Genomic DNA, 21,750 nt, shown 5'->3' with positions numbered 1-21,750 from the left:
TTGAACTGCTGACCTCTTGGTTAGCAGCCGTACCACTTAATCACTCTGCCACCAGGGTTTCCACCTACTTCATTAAAAAAAAGAAATTTTTTTTTTTTGGACTAAATAGTTCCCTGGCATACGGCAAAACTGAATAATTAAAATATATTATCTGGTGAAGGAGGCATGGGTCAGTCTCTGAACTGGTTAACTGACATATGTCAACTCATCCCAGGGCTTTCTTAACTAGTATTTTTCTATTTGAAGAGCGAGGTGTGTTAGGTCTCAATAACAACAGCCCATGGTTATCCTACTTCACCCTGCTGGCTCAGTGAAGTCTAAATCCTTTTGCACATGGCTAAAATAGCTCAACAATCTTTCTCAGATATACTTTTACAAACTTAACAACCACCTCTTCTGAATGTAAATTCCCCACTGCTGCCAAGCTGGTTTATCTACTGTCCTCAGACATGCCTTCGTCACTCCTCTCTCCCTCCCTTCTCCCTTTTTCTATCTTCCTTCTTTCCTTTCCTTCTTTCCAGACTAGCAAGTCCTCCAACCCTCTCTAGCACTAACCTTAAGGCTTAGCCCAAACCCCACTTCCCTGATAAAGCAGATGTTTGGCTCTGGAAAATTATCTAAAGTATAGTCCCTTAGTATAAATTAAAAATATTGCGATGCGCAAGGTTTGGGGCATCTTAGGGAGAATACCTTTAAGAGCTTGGCATTGACTAGAGACCAGAAATATTCAGCCTTTTCATCCTCATAGTTACTCCTGTGATGGGAATGTTTGTCTGGTTACCGTAACTGTCAAAATATTTCCTGACCCTTCAGCCAAAGATTAGACAAGTCTATAGAGCCAACAATAACAAGGTGAGCAACGTGTTCAGTAGTTCGATTACATATATGACGCCAACAGGCCAAAAGCAAAGATAAGAAGGCAGGAAGGGGCAGGAAAACTGGACAAATGGAAACAGGGAACCCAGGGTGGAGAAGGTGAGAATGTCGCCATATCGAGGGGTTGGTAACCAATGTTACAAAACAATTTGTGTATTAACTGTTTAATGAGAAACTAATTTGCTCTGTCAACTTTCATCTAGTGCACAACTAAAAAAATAAAAATTCCTGAGTCCCTGATTTTACCAATATCGATGGGCCCTACTACTTCAAGAATATGACAAAAAGAAACTTAAAAAAATTTTTTTTGTAAAATATACATAATATTAAATTCGTTATTTTAACTATTTTTAAGTGCACTGACGTTAATTGCATTTACCATGTTGTGCAATCCTCACCACTATCCATTTCCAAAAGTTTCATCACCTCAGAAACTCAGTGCCTATTGAGCGATGACTCCCCATTTTTCCTTCCTCCCTGCTCCTGGTAACTTCTGCTCTACTTTTGTCTCTATGCATTTGCCTATTCTGGATACTTCGTATAAGTGGTATTGATTTTGCATCTGGTTTATTTCACTTAGTATAATGTTTTCAAGGCTAATCCATGTTGTAGCTTGTATCAGAACTTCATTTCTCTTTATGTTTGAATAATATTACATTGTATTATGCACCACATTTTTGTTTATCCATTTATCCTTTGATAGACAGATTGTTTTCACCCTTGGGCTATTGTGAATAATGCTGCAATGAACACTGGTGTGCCAGTATCTGAGTTCCTCCTTTCAATTCTTTGAGAAGAAACTTGTTTTTAACTTTTCTTATACTGAATATAGGAGAAGGTAGCATTTAAAATTAAGATTGGTAAAAATTACCATTTTTTTAAAGCAGAAGATGCAAAAAGGTGACCTTATTTCAAAGTTTAACATGATAACTTATGCCTTTTATTTTTCAAAAATCTCTCCCACGTCTGTTATTTTGTTTCATCTTCCCTAAAAACTCACAGGGATTATTTTTCAAATGGACTCTAAGTGACCAGGAATGAAAATTAGGGAAGCATACTTTGCTTTCTACCTTCTGTGGGTACTCAGTAAAGAGGTCCCCTCATTAGGACTCCTTGTGGATCATTATTGACATTGGCTAGCCTAAGGAAGGACTTTTTTTTTTAAATTGTGCTTTAGGTGAAAGTTTACAAAGCAAATTAGTTTCCCATTTGATAATTTTCCCATTTTCGAAATATTTCATGACCTTGGTTTCATTCCCCTTAATGTGTCAGCACTTTCCCTATTTCCGCCCTGGTTTCTGTTTTCTTTCATCCTGATTATGCACCCCTTCCTGCCTTCTCATCTTATAATTAATTGTTCTAAGGAGTACATTCCTCTTGGTTATTATTGTTTATCTTATGTGCTTGTCTACTATTTGGCTGGGAGGTGGTCTCAGGGAATGGTTTCATTTCCAGGTCAGAAGGGTGTCTTAGGGCCATAGTCTCATCTTTTTTGTGAAATTGATTTTTCACTCTACAATTTTCTCCCAATCTATCTAGGACCCTCTGTAGTGATCCTAGTCAGAGCAGTTGGTAGTGGTAGCCAGGCACCATGTAGTTCTTCTGATCTCAGGTCATGTAGGCTATGGTTCATGTGATCCGTTAGTCCTTTGGACTAATTGCTCTCTTGAGTCTTTGGTTTCCTTCACTCTCCCTCACTCTGGATAGGAAGAGACCAATTGTTGTATCTTAGATGGTCACTCACAAGCTTTTAAGACCTTAGATTCTACTCACCAAAGTAAGGAGCAGAACATTGTCTTTATGTACTATGTTGCGCCCATTGACCTAGATGTCCCATGAGTCTATGGTCCTTTGTCTTGTAGCTAAGGAACTTAATACTGCGCAACGTTTGGTTACGTCTAAGAGGTTTCCCTGACTTTTCCCCTTGTGTGCTCTATATGAGCCACGCCTACAATCACGTATGCAACAATATCCAAATATATTTGCCAGTGGGTGTGTTCCCTTACATCCTCCCCCACCTCTTGGCATATCTATCCACCTATTTGTCATTTCATAAATTATTATTTGTTATTACTATTGCTGCAGGATTGTCTAAGCTATAGTGGTTACCATACTTGTCCTTTATTCTTACGTTCCTTTCAGTGTTGTACTGACTTTCCTCATATTATGTATTGGCTTTCCCTTCACCAATATTAGCTCTTGTCTTTTATCTAATTGGTAGTTTTTCCTCCCTCCTTTTCCCATCCCTGGTGACCATCAAAGAATGTTTTTTTCTTTTTTTCCCTGTGTGTAAACCTTTTGTTGTTACTTTATAGTAGTGGTCTCATACAATGTTTGCCCTTTTGTGATCGGTTTATTTTACTCAGCATAATGTCCTCCAAATCCATCCATGTTGTGAGATATTTCTTGAATTCATCATTATTCTTAGTTGTTGCATAGAATTTCATTGCATATATGAACTGCGGTTTGTTTATTCATTCATCTGTTCATGGGCACTTAGGTTGTTTCCATCTTTTTGCTATTGCGAATAACGTTGCAATGAACATGGGTGTGCATATTCTATTTGTGTTAGGGATTTTTTTCCTTTAGGGTATATACCTAGGAGTGGTATTACTGGATCATGTGGTATTTCTATTTCTAGCTTTCTGAGGAAGCTCCACAAAATTTTCCATAGTGATTGTACCATTTTACACTCCCACCAACAGTGTATAAAAGTTCCAATCTCCCCAAAATCTCTCTAACATTTGTTATTTCCTGTTTTTTTTTTTTTATTAGTGCCAGTAGTGTCGGAGTGAGATGGTATCTCACTGAAGTTTTGATTTGCATCCCTCTAATAGCTAAAATGGTCGTGAGCATGTCTTCATGTTTGTTACTCACCTGAATATCTTCTTTGGTCAACTGTCTGTACATATCCTTTGCCCATTTTTTAATTGGATTGTTTGTCTTTAATTATTGAGATGTAGTTTTCTATAAATTTTAGAGATTAGTCCCTTGTCTGATATTTAGTAGCCAAAAAAAAATTTTTTTCTCAGTCTGTAGGTTTTCTTCTAGCTCTTCTGGAGGAGTTTTTGTTGAGCATTAAGTGCTTAATTTTTAGGAGGTCCCATTTATCTAGTTCATCTTGGGCTGTGTGTGCATTTTTAGTTATGTTTATATATTTATGCCATATGTTAGGGCCCCTAGCATAGTTGCTATTTTTTCCTCCATGATCTTTATAGTTTTAGCTTTTGTATTTAGGTCTTTGATCCAATCTGAGTTTTTGTGTGTGATGTGAGGTATGCGTCCTGTTTCATTTTTTTTTTTTACAGATGGACATCCAGTTTTGTCAGCACCATTTATTGAAGGGACTGTCTCTTCCCCATTTAATGGTCTTTTGCCTCTAAAGAAGGTCTTATTCTAGAAAACTGGGGCTGAATTAGATGTCTCCTCACCTTCCCTTATGACCATTTTTTGTTCAAGTATCACCAAAATAGGCCACAGGGTATGAACAGGGGAGGGATGCATAAGAAGGAAGCAAGGCAAGTCCACATTCAGGAAAATATATGGCAGTTCTTAGAATACGTCTGACTTATAGACAACTCGTACTTAAGAATGGACTGTCACAAAGGAGAATGAAGAACACCAAAGACACAAGGTAATTATGAACCCAAGAGACAGAAAGGGCCACATAAACCAGAGACTAACCAAATCAGCCTGAGACCAGAAGAACTAGATGGTTACCAGCTACAACTGATGACTGCCCTGACAGGGAACACAGCAGAGAACCTCTGAGGGAGCAGGAGAGCAGTGGGGTAAAAAAAATCAAATTTTTGTAAAAAGACCAGATTTAATGGTCTGACTGAGACTAGATGGACCCTGGAGGTCTTAGTCTCCAGACCTTCTGTTAGCCCAAGACTGGAACCATTACCAAAGCCACCTCTTCAGACAGGGATTGGACTGGACTATGGGATAGAAAATGATACAGGTAAAGACCGAGCTTCTGGGATCAAGTAGACACATGAGATTGTGTGGGCGGCTCCTGTCTGGAGGGGAGATGAGAGGGCAGAGGGGGTCAGAAGCTGGCCTAATAGACACAAAAATAGAGAGTGGAGGGAAGGAGTGTGCTGTCTCATTAGGGGGAGAGCAGCTAGGAGTATATAGCAAGGTGTGTATAGGTTTTTGTGAGAGATAATGACTTGATTTGTGAACTTTCACTTAAAGTACAATAAAAATTAAAAAAAAAGAATGGACTGTCATAAAGCCTACTATATTAAAATTTTGAGTTAAATACAATGGTTCGTAATAACTTACTCACACAATACTTTGTGACTCTTGAAAACATTGTGTGGTTTAGAATTGTTTCTTATGCATAAAAAAAAAAAAATTGCTGTGGAGTTGATTCTGACTCCTAGAAAGGTAAAATATATACTATATACTAAGACAAACATTTGGTTAACTGATGCTAGATAAGAACCGTATGTACCTGTTCTAATTTACCTACAAATTTGACTTAAAGACAGACTTAGGAACAGATTTCGTTCATAACTCGGGACTGCCGGTAATACAAACCAGAAAGCATGGACCCAAGGGGCGTTCTGAAGGAAAGAAAGGGAAGTGCTGTGCTCAGAGCCAGATGTGGTTAACTGGGAATTATCAAATCTCTAGAAAAGAATAGTGGTTCCTCCAACCCCGTACAATTTCTTTCCTACCGCTTTCAGGGGAGAAGGATTTCAGGAAGAAAGTACTTACTAAAGAAAAGGAAAAGGCTCTTCAGAAAATTAAAGAATATACCCATTAGTATGGAAACGCTGGTGGTGTAGTGGTTAAGTGCTACAGCTGCTAACCAAAGGGTCGGCAGTTTGAATCCGCCAGGCGCTCCTTGGAAACTCTATGGGGACAGTTCTACTCTGTCCTACAGGGTCGCTATGAGTTGGAATCGACTCGACAGCACTGGGTTTGGTTTTTTGGTTTTACCCATTAGTATAGACTATTCATCAAACTTTAATTAAACACCTACTGTGTTCCAGATTTTGGGAATGGTGAGGAGCTTATAGGCCAGGGAGGGACAGAAAATAATAACAATTACCCTGTGCAGAACTTCTTTATGCTTTACATTATTTAATCTTCACAACAACCCTATAAAGCGATTGTTACTTTTTCACTTTATTTATGTAGCAACTAAGGTATAGACAGCTTAAGTAAGGTACCTAAGGTGTCCCAGCTGGCAAGGAACACAGTTATTGATGGCTGCTTAACAAACCATTCCAATCTCTTTGTTGTTAGGTGCTGTCCGGTTGGTTCCTACTCAAAGCAACCCTATGTACAATGTACAATGGAACCAAAAACTACCCAATCCTGTGCCAGCCTCACAATCTTTGCTGCACTTGAGCCCATTGTTACAGCCACTGTGTCAGTTCATCTCGTTGAGGGTCTTCCTCTCCTTCAATAGCCATAGGATGCAGGATATCTTCACGTGTGCAAAGGTCTTGACCCTTGTCTTAATTATATCTGTGAGTGGCTATTCATTTTTAAAAGGCAAGACAAAAAGCTTGGAATATGTAAGTAAATAAAACAAAAATGCTCATGAAGTAGTTAAATGGATATTAACTACTATACTAATAAATATGAACCTACTATATAGTCAGCGAAAACCCTGGTGGAGCAGTGGCTAAGTGCTACTGCTGCTGACCAAAGTATCGGCAGTTTGAATTCGTCAGGCGCTCCTTAGAAACTCTATGGGGCAGTTCTATTCTGTCCAGTAGGGTAGCTATGAGTTGGAATGGACTCGAGGGCAACGGGTTTTGGCTTTTTATTTTTTCTTTTTTTCTATATAGTCTGCAGTTCGAATCCACCAGTCATCCTTGGAAACCCTATGCGGCAGTTCCTCTCTGTCCTATACGGTTGCTGAATTGGAATTGACGCGATGGTAATGGATATACAGTTCTTAGGAGTGTCTGGGTGGGGTAAATGGTTAAGCACTGGGCTACTAACAGAAGGTTAGTGGTTTGAACCCACCCAGGGGCACATTGGAAGAAAGGCCTGGCAATCTGTTTCCAAAAGATCACAGTCATGAAAATCCTATGGAGCTCAGTTCTACTCTGACATACATGGGGTTGCCATTAGTTGGAATCAACTCCTAGGTAACTGGTTTTACTGGTATATAGTTCTTAGGGACTAAGCTCTACTATTTATACAATAGCTGCAACAATAGCTCCAAACATGTCATCGGTCATGAAGATGGCACAGGATTAGGCAACATTTCATTCTGTTATACATAATTCCTGGGTGGCAAAAGCGGTTAAACACTCAGCTACTAACTGAAAGGCTGAAGGTTCCAACCTACCCATAGGTGCCTCAGAAGAAAGGCTTGGCTATCTGCTCCTGAAAGGTCACAACCTTGAAAACTCTATGGCGTGCAGTTCTAATCTGAAATACATAAGGTTGCTATGAGTTGAATCTACTTCACAGCCAACTGGTTTGATTTGTTTTTTTATACATAAGGTCACCATGAGTTGGAGTCAACTAGCCTACAACTAACAAGAAGTTAGCTAATGTCACTGCTTAGAGAAAATTTTGAGTCTCATGTAGAACCCATTGCTGTCGAGTTGATTCTGAGTCCTAGTGACCCTGTAGGACAGAGTAGAACTGCCTCATAGGGTTTCCAAGGCTGTAAATCTTTACGGAAGCAGACTGCCTCATCTTTTTCTCTCCAAGCGGCTGGTGTTCAAAGCGTCAACTTTGGGTTAGCAGTGAAGCGCTTAACTGCTGTGCCACCAGGGCTCCATTCTCATACGCAGCCACTATTAAAGGTTCTGAAGGAGCCCTGGTGGTGCAGTGGTTAAGTGCTTGGCTGCTAACTGAAAGGTCGGGACTTTGAACCCATCAGCAGCTTCGTGGGATAGAGATGTGGCAGTCTGCTTTCCTTTCTCAACGATTACAGCCTTGGAAACCCTGTGGGGCAGTTCTACTTTGTCTTATAGGATCACTTTGAGTAGGAATCGACTCGGCAGCAATGAATTTAAAGGTTCTGATTATGAAATAGTACATCTATGTAGCTTTTCAATTTTCAGCGGCTTTTCAGGCACAATTATTTAATCATCAAAACTAACCTATGAAATAAATCAAGAAGGTATTTCCCTTTACTATCTCAAAAATGGTGTGCCAATGTCTTTCAAAAAATATCAGTGAGTTGCACAATTAACCACTCGAAAGCAGCTTCCATCATCCTAGAGAAAAGCACACTAGTTATATTACATGCTTTCCAACAGCAGAGGTTAAATGTATGAAATGTTGTAACCTCTTTTCTGGGCTCAAAGACATTCTCTACTCAAAGAATCCTTGAATTTTAGAGTCGGAGGATCTTTTAGAGATCACCTCGTCCAGTTGGAAATCATCTATTTCTTTAAAATCTCTTTCTTTACTTGTAAGGTAAAAACTACAACTTTGATTAAATATTCAATATAGGCCAAGTCCTGTGCCAACTCATTTTTTTTTTTTAACTTTATGAGTTAGGTACTATTTTTTATCTCCATATTAAAAATGAAAAAAACTGAGGCTCAGAGACTTGTTCAAAATTACATAGTGAGTGACAGCAGTACTCAATCCATATCTGACAAGCCCTGTTCTCCCAACTGCTATATGAGTTGTTCCTGTTGTTGTTAGGTGCCCTCGAGTTGGTTCTGACTCATAGCAACCCTACGTACAACAGAACGAAACACTGCCCGGTTCTAGGCCAATTGTTGTCATGCATGAGCCCATGGCTGTAGCCACTGTGTCAATCCATCTCGTTGAGGGCCTTCCTCTTTTTCACTGACCCTCTACAAGCATGATGTCCTTCTTCATGATATCCCTCCTGATAACATGGTCAAAGTATGTGAGACATAGTCTCTCCATCTTTGCTTCTAAGGAGCATCCTGGCTGTACTTCTTCCAAAACAGATTTGCTCATTCTTTTGGCAGTCCATGGTATATTCAATATTCTTTGCCAACACCATAATTCGAAGGTGTCAATTCTTCTTCAGTCTTTCTTATTCATTGTCCAGTTCTCGCATGCATTTGAGGTGATTGAAAATACCATGGCTTGGGTCGGGTCAGGCACACTTTAGTCCTCAAAGTGGCACCTTTACCTTTTAACATTTTAAGGAGGTCTTTTACAGCAGATTTGATTTCTTGACTGCTACTTCCACGGGTGTTGATTGTGGATCTGAGTAAAATGAAATCCTTGACAACTTCAATCTTTTCTCGGTTTATCATGATTTTGCTTATTGGTCCATTTGTGAGGATTTTTCTTTTCTTTATGTTGTATTTATGTTTCAGTCTTAAAGGCACAAAATAACTATTTGTTATGGCCATGAATTCTGTGGGTCAGGAATTTTTAATTAGTACAGGAGAATGGCGTGTCCCTTCTCCACAATGACTGGAGCCTCAGCTGGGGAGACTTGAAGGCCAGGGCTGCATTGATGGCTAAGGCTGGAATCATCTAATAGCTTGTTCACTCACATGGCTGTCACTTCATGCTGGCTGTCAAATGAGCCCTCCCCTGGAGGTGTTGATGTGGCATCTTGGGGTTTTTCAAGGAAAGGTGGCTAGGTTTTAAGAGCGAGTGTCCCAAAAGAACCAGGTGGATGTTGTATTGCTGTTTATGACCTAGCCTATGAAGTCATGTGGTGGCACATTCACCTTTATAACAAAACAAACAAAAAAAAAACCACTCAAAATTATAAGGGGAGCAAACATAGAACTCCTCACTCGATGGGAGCAATGACAAAAGTCAAAGTCACATTGTAAAGAGAGCATGTGGGGTGGGAGATACTGTTGTGGTCATCTTTGGAAAATGCAATCTGCCACAGCTCTTCTGTGTTTCTGCACACTATTTGTCCTTTACCACAGCCATTTATTTACAACTTTCTTGTCTGCCATATCACAATGTTGACAGCATTAAACAGACAATCAACTAAAACCCCTATGTCTTTCCCAAATGTACTGAGAAGAAAGCTACTTTCCTTTTATCTCATACATACTTTTAAACACAGATTTTGTGTTAGTCACCATTAAATTTAATTATCATTCAATACATTTTAATCGATAACCTATCATTTGCTAAACATTGCGCTAGGCAGAGGAAATCAATAGAATGCAATACAGAAAATAGTTTCTTCTCTCAAGAAGTTTACAATCTATAGGGGAATAACAAATTAGAAATGTCTAAAATAGGTTATGAAATTTCTACTAGCTCGATGTTCTAACTATTAATCACTGGTGGGACATAATTTCTTTGTTTACAGGGTATCATGAAACAATTTATGAAATTGTTTGCTAGAATCCACACACATCATGTTGCTGGCATTCCCCATTCTACCAGTCTGATGACCTCTCAAGAAAGGAAATGAGGTAACTGAGGCATGACTTGCACTTCACGAGGTCATGTGATTGCTGCTTCCCCGTCCCCTTCTTCTTCTTTTATGTATTTGAAAAATCCTAAATATCTTCCTAAGTATTTAGTGGCCATCTGTATTTTACTTCTTATAGGTTCAGAGTGCCCTAGAATCTCTCTGTAGATATTAAATATGCTTATTTTAAAGTTTTTTTTGTGTTTGCCCAGGGGTTAGTTAGTTCTGCTTATTGAGTTTGGTACTTCCCTTTTCACCTTCTCAGTTGTTCCACGGTTCTTGGTTATTTGATCATATTTGTAGGAAACAGCCTTATTTGAACAGCATCAGTGGCTGGAGAAAATAAGAATTCTTGTTTGCCTGGCTAGAAAGGAAAGCTTGGATTAACGCAGCTTTGGCTCAAGTGGTTGTGTGTGGCAGAGGGAGGGTGAGATATTCTTGAAGATGTGAATATGATTTTTTTTAAGGATTTCTCAGCCCTCCTTTTCTTGTGACAAGGACCTGATTCTTCGGACTCAATGGTCCTTTTGAGAATCTCCTATATAAAAACTGGCACAGTGGTTAAGCACTCGGCTGCTAACCAAAAGGTCAGTGGTTCAAATCCACCAGCAGCTTTGTGAGAGAAAGAAGTGGTGATCTGTTTCTGTAAAGGTTATAGCCTTGGAAACCCTACAGGGCAGTTCTACCCTTTCCTAAGGGTTGCTATGAATTGAAATCAACTTGAAGGCAATGGGTTTGGAGTGGTATAGACAGGCTGGGGCACACATCTGCATCAGTCCCTAGGTGGCTCCAGGATCAGCTCTCCCTTTATTAGTTACCTGGCCCTGACCCAGGGCTCACTTCTTCCAACCACCTTCTGCTAATTTTGATTGAGAGGCTTTTGCAGAATTCTGATGGGAAACTTTTAGTTTGGAAGTTCTCTTTCACTAGTCTGAACTTGTGGGTATCTCAGCTCTGTTGTTTCAGCATCAATGTATTTCAGAAATTCCTCATTCTTCTGGTTGACTATTATTAGTAGCCCTCTTCTGAATTTCCCAAAACTTTAGATTTAGTTTTATTTAATTTTACTTTTCTGATATTTCTGAGAGATTTGGTGAAAGGTAACCACATATGCCTAGTCAGCCAGCTTCAGCAGGAAGCCTCCCACCCTGTTCAATGGTAATGAACCTGTTAGAAAGTTCTACTGGAGTCCCTGGGTGGCCAAAATGGTTAAGTGCCCAGTTACTAAACCCCTCAGCCAGAGGTGCCTCGTCCTGGAAGACAGGCCTGGTGATCTGCTTCTGACAGGTCACAATAGCTCAACAGCAAATAACAACAACAACTGGGGGTCCGAAGCAACCTTGTCCACAGAATTTTTCTTGGTTTTTAAATTAAGGCAAGCCTATATTCATTCCTTTTCCATCTCTCCCGTTCTCTGCAAGCAAAATTGTTTTATCATTGCTCACTGATCAAATGGATTTCAGTTCCTTCTTAATTGTGCTTGTTTTACTTTTTCAGGTGTTGAAGCTTTTTATTGAAGACCTTTTTCTTACTAGAAAAGGAGAAAGTCAAACAGAAGTCATGTAATTCACTTTTTTTTTTTTAACCTGTTAAACATTATATCAGCATCTCTAAGGCTAACTAATTCCTTTTGTCTTAATTATCTCTGAGTTTTAATTTCTTTCTTTCTTTTTTTTTTCTCAAACCTAACCTCATTTAAAGCTTTGGTATTCCTGACATTTTTCATAGAGGCTGAGCCACAACTCCAAATTTGTTCTTGATTTTATACTACTGTCACTGTATTTTTGTACCTACCTTTTTAAAGACTGAGCTTTTGTGATAACTCCCGGAACAATCTTGGTTGTAGTGGCATTAAGGCAGAGGAGAAACTAAGGTTCAGAGACTAAGGAATGAATCATTGGTGATGAAATATAGGAAGTCTGAAGAGTCTGGTGAAACGTTTCACTTATTAATAGCTGCCTCTGCTAAGGTGGTGGCTTCCATTGGCTATCTTTGACCATGCTGCAATAACTTTTCCTTTAAGAAGACATGTCAGAGTTATCCAGTGAACTTGCACATGACTTTCATCACGTACATATGTTTAACAGATTTCAAAGCATTTTCATATATGCTATAACACTTAAATTTCCTTTCCATTTTCATAACATTTCTTTGAAAGGAAGGAGGGAGCTAAGATCAGGGGAGAACTGTCTCCGTTTTCAGACACAGAGGAAGGACCCAGGAGAGGAGGAGAGCAGGAGAGCAGGAGAGCTGAGGTCTTTGGATGAGAATATGAAGTAAATACTGTTCTCCTCTGGCTTTAGCTCTATAACCACTAAACCACTCTTTTCCCCTTTGAAATTCTTTCCTTGACTTCATCAATACTACACTCTCTTGATTGTCCTCTCACCCTTCTGGCTTTTCTCAGTCTCCTTTGGTGGATCCTTTTCTTATCATCCATTAAAAGGGGTAATCTTCAAAACTTTCCCTTCATTACTCTGAAGCTTATGGAACTTAACAGTGGTGGTTCAGTGGTAGAATTCTTACCTTCCCTGCGGGAGACCTGGGTTCCATTCCTGGCCAGTGTAACTCACACGTAACCACTATCCACCATTAGTGGAGGCTTGCTTATTGCCATGATCCTGAACAGGTTTGGCAGAGCTTCTGGACTAAATTTGCCTGAAGTTATTTTGAAGAGCTGAGATTAAAATCCAAACAATTTGATTCCAGAGCTCAAGCCCTTAACCACAATGTTGTATGGCTGCTCACCTACAAGGTTATTTTCATACTATCACTAGTAGCAAAAATTTGAAACAGCCTAAATATTCTAGTAGGGAAGCTAGCGAGGTGTTAAAATTGATAAGGATGCAGTTTAATTTATAAAAAGAGAAGATGTTCGTATGTGTAAAAGAATAAAAGTAAGATGCAAAGTAGTATGTAGAATATAAGCCCATCATTTCCCAAGAACATTTATATGTTTTTAAATTAGTTAGCTTTACAAGCAACTGGAGATCTCTTCGTAAGGAAACAGTGCTTTTCGAATTACATAACTTCATAAGTTTTCTGTATATGAATCACGAGATCGTCTGTATAGATACAGTTCCGTGTTTTACAGCTAGTTAATGTGATGAATAAAAACAGCATTATGAAGCTTTGTATATTACAAGGATTACGCACCTATAGACCACAAAGAGTTTTAATTTTGTTTTAAATAGTCCTGTTCAGTGAAAAGCTAAAGGTCACACTAACATGAGATGAATAGATTTTAAAAGAATAGTAAAGAAAAGGCTATCCTGATTTCTTGACTCTTTCAAAATGACCTTCCAGAATTGTATGAATTTTACTAAAAAATATACAATTAAGATCTGTCTGGCACGTACAACACACACAGAGTAGAATCTGAGACTTTATACAACTGCAGCTGTGCACATTTGAATAGCACAAGGACTTCCAAACTAAAAGTCCTTTTTAAAAAGCAAAAAAATCTCCCATCAATGCAAAGCAATTTCTATTAAACCTAAAAACTGATAACACTTTTGAATAAGTCTATTTTTAAAAAATATGTATTTATGTATCGATTTATGTATAAAAAGCCTGGAATGATGTGCATTAAAATATCAACAGTGCTTATGTTTGTGTTCATCTCTATTGAGCTTATTTTATATCTGTACTTTTTAACTTTTCAATATGAACAGGTATTACTTGTATGAACATAGCATTTTTGGATTTATTTTGTTTTCCAGGCTTCCATATTTAACCTTCTTTTCTTCCTATGCAATTTCAGCTATAATCCTCACTCCTGAACATTATTTGAAAGAATCAGGGCAATAGCTTTCTCCTAGTTTCCTAGTGACACTTTCAGACAAGTGTCCTTCTCTCTCTCAATAACCTCTTCTCGAGTCATGTTGCTCCAAGGTCCCTCAGCCAACTGTGGCCTTGGAAAATAGAGAGGCAGCGTAAGGACACCAGGACAATCCCTTACGTTTCTCCTTTGACTGATACACTCAGCTTCAATCAACTTCATCTGCTCTATGCTTCTATCCATCACAGTGGAGCTTTCTGTCTTCCTGATCTGATGATCTTGTTAGGTAGGTAGATGCCGTCGAGTCTGTTTCGACTCATAGCAACCCTATATACAGCAGAATGAAACGCTGCGCAGTCCCATGCCATCCTCAGGATCATTGCTTGAGCCCATAGTTGCAGCCACTGTGTCAATCCATCTCTTTTTCACTGGCTCTCTGCTTTACCAAGCATGATGATCCAATAAAGCAACCCAAACTGATGTCTGCGGAGAAGGGGCCCAGAGCAGGCATGTTTTTTCTTTTGCCTTCAAGATAATATGTTTGGACTTATGTATTCTTATATAATTTATATTCCCTAATCTCTAATGATAGAAATTTTAGGCAACTTCAGAAAGTAAGTAAGACCTTGTGAATTACATTGTCCAAGGTCACACCATTGGACAAAGTGAGGTCTAGGATCTAGATTCCAATTCTAGTGCTCCTTCCTCTAAACCATAATGCCATCGATGCAAAGAACAATCTCCACGGTTTTGTTAGAGAAGTAAGAAAATATGACAAAGCACGAGTCATTTATTTCCATTTAAAAGCTCAATTTCTCATCACACATGATTTGCTGGATTACAACTAACAGTCAGTTTGGATGATTCACAAAGATTGTTTACAGTATTCTTAAAAAAAAAGTGCTGGGGATTTTTATAGCAATTTCTACTTTCTTGAAAGCCTTTTATTTCCTCGGCTCTCTCTTTTTGCCTTTTTACACGTGCAAGTTCCTCTCTCCCCACTATCTGCACAGAAACAGGATGTGTTGAAGTCAACTTAAGAGAGATACTTAATGGAAAGGTTCAGAGATGATGTGATATGAGAATGGTTTAAAAAATCAAAAAACCAAACCAGTTGCCCATGAGTCCATTCTGACTTATAGTGGTGCTACAGGGCAGAATAGAGCTGCTCCGTATGGTTTCCAAGGAGTGGCTGGTGGATTCGAACTGCCAACCTTTTGGGTAGCTACTGAACTCTTAACCACTATACCACCAGAGCTCCAAAGAACCCATTAGTGAAGTGGAAACCAGTGGAACAATTTCATTATTGTTAGTATTCAGAAAAATATTTGCAAAAGAAACTGGTATTGGTTCATTGTGGACCACTAAAAACAATAAGAACCCTAGGGTAGAGCTGGATTTTTGTTTACTTACTTTTACTATGGTAATAAAAACAAACACAAAATGCCAAAAAATCAAAGCAAACCAGGTGCCCTTGGGTCACTTCTGACTCATAGTGACCCATGTGTGTCAGAGTAGAACTTTGCTCCATAGGATTTTCAATGCCTGATCTCCAGGTCTTTATTCCAAGGTGCCTCTGGGTGGACTCAAACAGTCAAACTTTTGGTTAGCAGCCAAGCACAACAACCATTTGTACCACCCATGGAGTCCACTATGGTAATATTACTTTTAAAATTTCCTTTAATGGATTCCTTAAGATCATAAATATGTACCCTTGATAATGAATATGCATTCCTCTGCCCAAATTATAGATACTAATTCAACTTTCATGTGTTAAAATAAATCAACACACATATTAATTCAAAATATTTAAATAAATATTTTTAAAAATTCCAGTAGTGAAGTACACTGATCCTAGCAGAGAAAAGGTTACGGTAATACAAAAAGAGAAACTGACAAAGAAACGTCACTATAGACAAGTCCCAGCCATTTTGAAAAAAGGGCACATGATTGCAAATATCCATTGAGTTCTACTTAGATTTTTTATCTAGTTTTTTCTTTTTCACTGTCCAAATCTGTGAGGGAAGAGTGGCAAAGCAACTAAATACATTTTGTTGTAGAAACTACAACACACACACACACACACACTGGGAAATCATATTAGTAAAACACAATATTGGGTGATAGTAACTCAAATTATTCTGAACTAGGGCTCTAAAGGAAAATCTGGTGGCATAGTGGTTAAGTGCTAGGGCTGCTAACCAAAGGGTCAGCAGTTTGAATCCGCCAGGCGCTCCTTGGAAACTCTGTGGGGGCAGTTCTACCCTGTCCTGCAGGGTCGCTATGAGTCAGAATCGACTCGACGGCACTGGGTTCAGGTTTTTTTTTTTTTTTTTTTTGGTTTAGGACTCTAAAAGGCATTTAAATGGACATTCTCCCCTATCATCCTTTGGGGTATGAAAGATCTTTCATTAACAATTCCAAGGAAAAGATTCCATTATTTTCCTTTGGGGAAAAAAAACCCATTATCATATCAGCGTTATTGTACAAATATCTTTCCTCTCTCTTGACGGAGTTCCTTCCTTCTCTTTGAAAGTATAAAAAATGTGATTAATACTTTTTGGAAATATTTAAGATTATGTTTAGAGAAAGAGAACACAATGAATAGGTTCAAGACACTTATTTGTCCCTTAAAATAGACGTTAAATATTTCTTTGTTTTAAGTAAAAATTTCTAATTTATTACCCTTCCCATTGCCTCATATGCATGCAAAAGCTGGACAATGAATAAGGAAGACCAAAGAAGAATTGATGCATTTGAATTCTGGTGTTGATGAAGAATACGAAATATACTACCATGGACTGCCAGAAAAACAAACGAGTCTGTCTTGGAAGAAGTACAGCCAGAATATAACTTAGAAACAAGGATGGTGAGACTTCATCTCATGTACTTTTGACTTGTTATCAGGAAGGACCAGGCCCTGGAAAAGGACATCATACTTAGTAAGGTAGTGGGTCAGCGAAAAAGAGGAAGAACCTGAACAAGACAGTTTGACACAGTGGCTTCAACAACGGGCTCAAACACATCAATGATTGCAAGGATGGTGCAGGACCAGGCAGTGCTTCATTCTGTTGCACACAGGGTCACTAGGAGTCAGAACTGACTTGACGACACCTAACAACAACAGTGCTCAGGTGGTAGCTTCCCATATTTTTACTTTGAACATAAGAATTAGCCCACACTTTGCTGTGCTGAATTATATACTGACATCCATAAACAAGACTAAAGTTAGGTCTCAAAATAATAAGTGACTAGCCCTATGAATAGAAAGGTAGAAATTATTTACTGTTTTTCCCTGCTGTGATGATTAGCTAGAATTTATTTGTAAAAATCACAAGTATAAAAAGAACTTTTCAAATGCAATATCTTGGATTAATTCTCACAATGCCCCGTTAGAAAAACACGGTCATCTCCATTTTTACTGATTAATAAAGTCATCCTCAGAGAGGATAAACCAGTAGTCAGATAAGGATTCGAGCTCATCATCTTGACTCCAAACTACAAGGCTTTTTTCTACTTCTCTCTTTTTCAAAGTTTTGTGTTCTTCCTCTCAACTCTTCTCATTTCCAATTCTGAGGCAAAGCGTTTATACAAACATACTTACGTTTTCATAATGGGTTCTTTCCAGTCTCTCTTTCGAGTATCCTCAAAGCTGAGGGAGAAAGAGTGCTTCTGGTCACCCTGTTCTATCAGTTACACAGCCTTTCCTCTCCCCCTAACCTGAAAAAAAATAAAAAGGAACCCCCAAAACATACTTTAAGTGATGGGAACCATCTCCTCTTCTTCCTCCTCAAACTAGAGATTATGTTCTGACAAATGCGTTCCTTTTTTTTTTTTAGTCCAGCTTTTTAAAACTTAGAACTTTTTTTTTTTTAATACTTGAGTCTATATAATGGGCTAGACCCTCTGCTAAGTGCTTTGCATGCAATAGCTCTTTTCTTCTAACAGTCTCTTTATTCCTCTAGCTCACTTTTCCCAGTGAAAGACACAACTGCTTCTGTTCCCATGGCTGCGCTTCCCTATGTCAATGATCCAAGCAATAGGTCAAGAGCTATAGGTTTCGTTTTGCTTACACAATGACAGATCCAGTGCTGATGCTGACATTTGAGATAATCCTAAATCCCAGGAAAATTGGGTCATGTGAAGACATGACTCTTGACTGAAATATTTTACTTGTGGCTGAGCTTCGTTAGTCATGAAAAGCATCAAGTGCATGGGAAACTAAAATGATATTATCTGTGCCTTACAACTAAGAAACGCATTAACTCCCACCCCCAATTATCTGGATAGAAATAGATTGGGATCTACTATTACAATTTTTCAAATTGGCAGCACTAATTGTAAATAAAAGTACCACTAGGTAAAGGAATATAAATCTCCCATTAAACTTATAAAGAAGCAGCAAAAACTACTCCTGGTATTTATAATACTTAATGAGTGTTGCCAATGATGCAGGAACAAATAGTTAATATTTATAGCCAAATGTGATATCATCAATGGCCTCTCACCACTACAACATGGTGGCCAAGTGGAGAGCTTGGTAATGTATGTTGTATCATAGCCTTCAGAGAGGAATTTGTGAGCTAGCAACAGTAAGTCAAATTACCTCAGGGCCAATAATATTTATAAACTTTATAGATTTAGAATTGAAATAAAACTACCAAGTATATCAAATATCACTCATAGATATCATATCACATCTTTGGGAATCACAGTTGTCTGTGAAAATTACATGCAGATTCATTATTTGACTACATCATCCCATTTCACCTGTACTCTTCATGAGCATTCTTCCCTCATTTTGCTTTCTTTTTCTCTTTTATGTGACTTATTATTATTTATTCTTTCATACTCTATTAATAGCTCAACTTCTCTTAATTATCCTCAAAATCCTAACAAAACTTCAATTAATTAAACTCTCTTCTCAAGGAAAGCAGCTTAAGCTGATGAACTAAGAATGCAGTGCAAGGAAATAAAACGAAAGCTGCCGTTACATCTCTAAATGATTAGTGCCTTATCTCGATTGCTCAGTCTTAATTTTTAAGTATATTCACCAGGAAGATTATACAGTTACCAAGTTCCATAAAGCACTTCACAACACAGCAGTGAATTATTAGTCAATGCACCAGTACATCAATGACGAGATGCAAAAGTTAAATCTGAAATGTGAAATCTGTTGCAAGAAGGTGAGAATTTTTGAGTAAATGACTTTCACATAAATTTGTTTAATGGGGCATTCCAACAAAATTTTGTATAATAATTTTACTATAAAAATTATTTAAAAATTCCAGTTTATCAAAGAATTGTTCCTGTTAGACAGAATTAGCACTACTGGTATTCCTAGTTTGCAAATGAGAAAATAGAGACTTAGTAAGATCAAGGTCATAAAGTTCGTAAAACCAAAGAAAACCAAACCAAGTGCCATTGAGTTGATTCCAACTCATAGCGACCCTACAGGACAGAGTAGAACTGCCTCATAGAGTTTCCAAGGAGCACCTAGCGGATTCAAACTGCTAACCCTTTGATTAGCAGCCATAGTACTTAACCACTACGCCACCAGGGTTTCCAAAGTTTGTAAGTAACTAAATATGATTTAGATCAGGATTGTCATATTCCAAAATCTGTTTTAGATTCAAAATACTGCAATATTAATGCTATCTTGTGTGTTTTTCATTTAAATGTTTTGTCATAAATATTTCTCTCTGTTTTAGATGGATAGCCTATTTAATGCTTACATAATTCTCCATCAAGTTGATGCATATTTTCTTTTGCTGTTTTTGTAAAAACTGCGTAAGTATATGCTGGCTGAAAAATCTTCAAACAATATAACGAGGCATTACTAGATAGCGTCTTTTTTACTTACTTTGACTGGTCTTGGTATTTCAGGCTGTGCTTTCCTTAAGTAAGTTAATCCTACAGTAGAGAGCCTTATGTAGAGCCAGCAGCTGAAGGAATGGTAATGAGTTGCAAGATGTCTTTTGGAAGGTACATCATAGCTACTATCCTCCACCAAACCAAAGAGTGTATTTACAGAGTTACACAGATGAAATTTTAAATACTTTGATATAAATTTCCAGTATTGCATAAACATTCTCCATGTATACAGTCACGCTTACTTTACTAAGTCAGTCTACTTTTCTCAAGAACTTTTTATGATGCAGTTCATCATGGATTATTTATATCTTCATCAACTCAGCCTTTTAGTTCCTTACCATGAACTTACCCTGACCCAAAAAAACCCTTTCAACTAACCTCATTTTCCAGATCATGAACACTCTTCAGCCTACTAATTTGCATAGTCATTGTCATTCATTTATTTCACAGATAGTTCCCAGTTCTTGTAGGTGTGGAAATACAGCAGAGTCTAAAAGAGACAGATAAAGTCTCTGTTTCTATAGAGCTTATAGTTTCGTTGGAGGAGAGAGGTAATACAAAGCAAACAGACGTTTTCACGTTGTAATGAATACTATGAGGTAATAAACAGGGTGATGTGACTGAAAGAGTCTTGGGCAGTGGGTGGGGGAAAGAAGGCTACTATCATAGGATGGCTATGAGTCAGAATCGACTCAATGGCAATGGGTTTGGTCTTTTTTTTGAATCATAGGGTGATAATGAAATGCTCCTTGAAGCGTTTGAGTCAGGAACTGGATGCTGAGTTATGGGCATCTCAGGAAAAAAAAAAAAAAAAAGGGGGGAACAGCAAATGCAAATGCCCCTAGGAAGCAAAAAGTTTGCCTGTAAAATAGAAAGAAGGCCCGAGCGACTGGAGCAGTGATGTGGTGGAAAATGAGATTGTAGAAATTGGCAGGGCCCGATCATGTTGGGCCTTGTATGTCACGGTAAGGAATTTGGTTTTTTTTTGTGTTTTCAAGAAAGGATCAGTCCCTGGAGAAGGACATCATGCTTGGTAAAGTAGAGCATCTGCGAAAAAAGAGGAAGACCCTCAACAAGATTAAATGACACACTTAATGGTCTGACTGAGACTAGAAGGACCCCAGTGGTCATGGCCCCCAGACCTTATGTTGGCCCAGGACAGGAACCATTCCCAAAGCCAACTCTTCAGACAGGGATTGGAATGGACAATACGTTGGAGAGGGATGCTGGTGAGGAGTGAGCTTCCTGGATCAGGTGGACACTTGAGACTATGTTGGCATCTCCTGCCTGGAGGGGAGATGAGAAGGTAGAGGGGGTCAGAAGCTGGTGAAATGGACACAAAAAGAGAGGGTGGAGGGAGAGAGCGGGCTGTCTCATTAGGGGGAGAGTAATTGGGAGTGTGTAGCAAGGTGCATATGGGTTTTTGTGTGAGAGACTGACTTGATTTGTAAACTTTCACTTAAAGCACAATAAAAATTACGAAAAAAAAAAAAAGATTGAATGACGCAGTGGCTGTAACAATGGGCTCAAGCATAGCAACAGTTGTGAGAATGGTGCAGGACCAGGCAGTGTTTCCTTCTGTTGTGCATAGGGTCGCTATGAGTCGGAACTGACTCAACAGCACCTAAAACAACAACAATAAGGAGGTCTTTAAACAGGAGAGTGAAATGATGTGATTTTCGTTTTAAAGAGATCACTCTGGCTGCTGTTCAGGGTTGATCTCCATCTCCATCTCCTGATTACATCCAGTGCTTAGTATTAGTCATTAATGAATAATGAACTAGCTAATTAATTGATTATAAGTTATTCATTCTATCTCCGGTATCTTCTATATAATCTCTCGTTCTGAACC

The 21,750-nt window shown here is 38.5% G+C and overlaps 1 long non-coding RNA gene across 1 annotated transcript; it reads right to left on the bottom strand.

Moving 5' to 3' along the window:
* Nucleotides 1-3,619: 3,619 nt before the first annotated feature.
* On the bottom strand, nt 3,620-20,671 carry LOC135227622 (uncharacterized). Its single transcript, XR_010317796.1, has 2 exons — nt 17,629-20,671; nt 3,620-16,944 (listed from the first exon to the last, which is right to left on the bottom strand). It is a non-coding gene; the product is annotated as an uncharacterized LOC135227622 (long non-coding RNA).
* Between the last annotated feature and the right edge of the window lie 1,079 nt (nt 20,672-21,750).

The sequence above is a fragment of the Loxodonta africana genome, chromosome 14 (assembly GCF_030014295.1).
Source record: "Loxodonta africana isolate mLoxAfr1 chromosome 14, mLoxAfr1.hap2, whole genome shotgun sequence".
Classification (NCBI taxonomy): Eukaryota; Metazoa; Chordata; class Mammalia; order Proboscidea; family Elephantidae; genus Loxodonta; species Loxodonta africana.
This window is presented reverse-complemented; position numbering and strand designations above follow the sequence as displayed.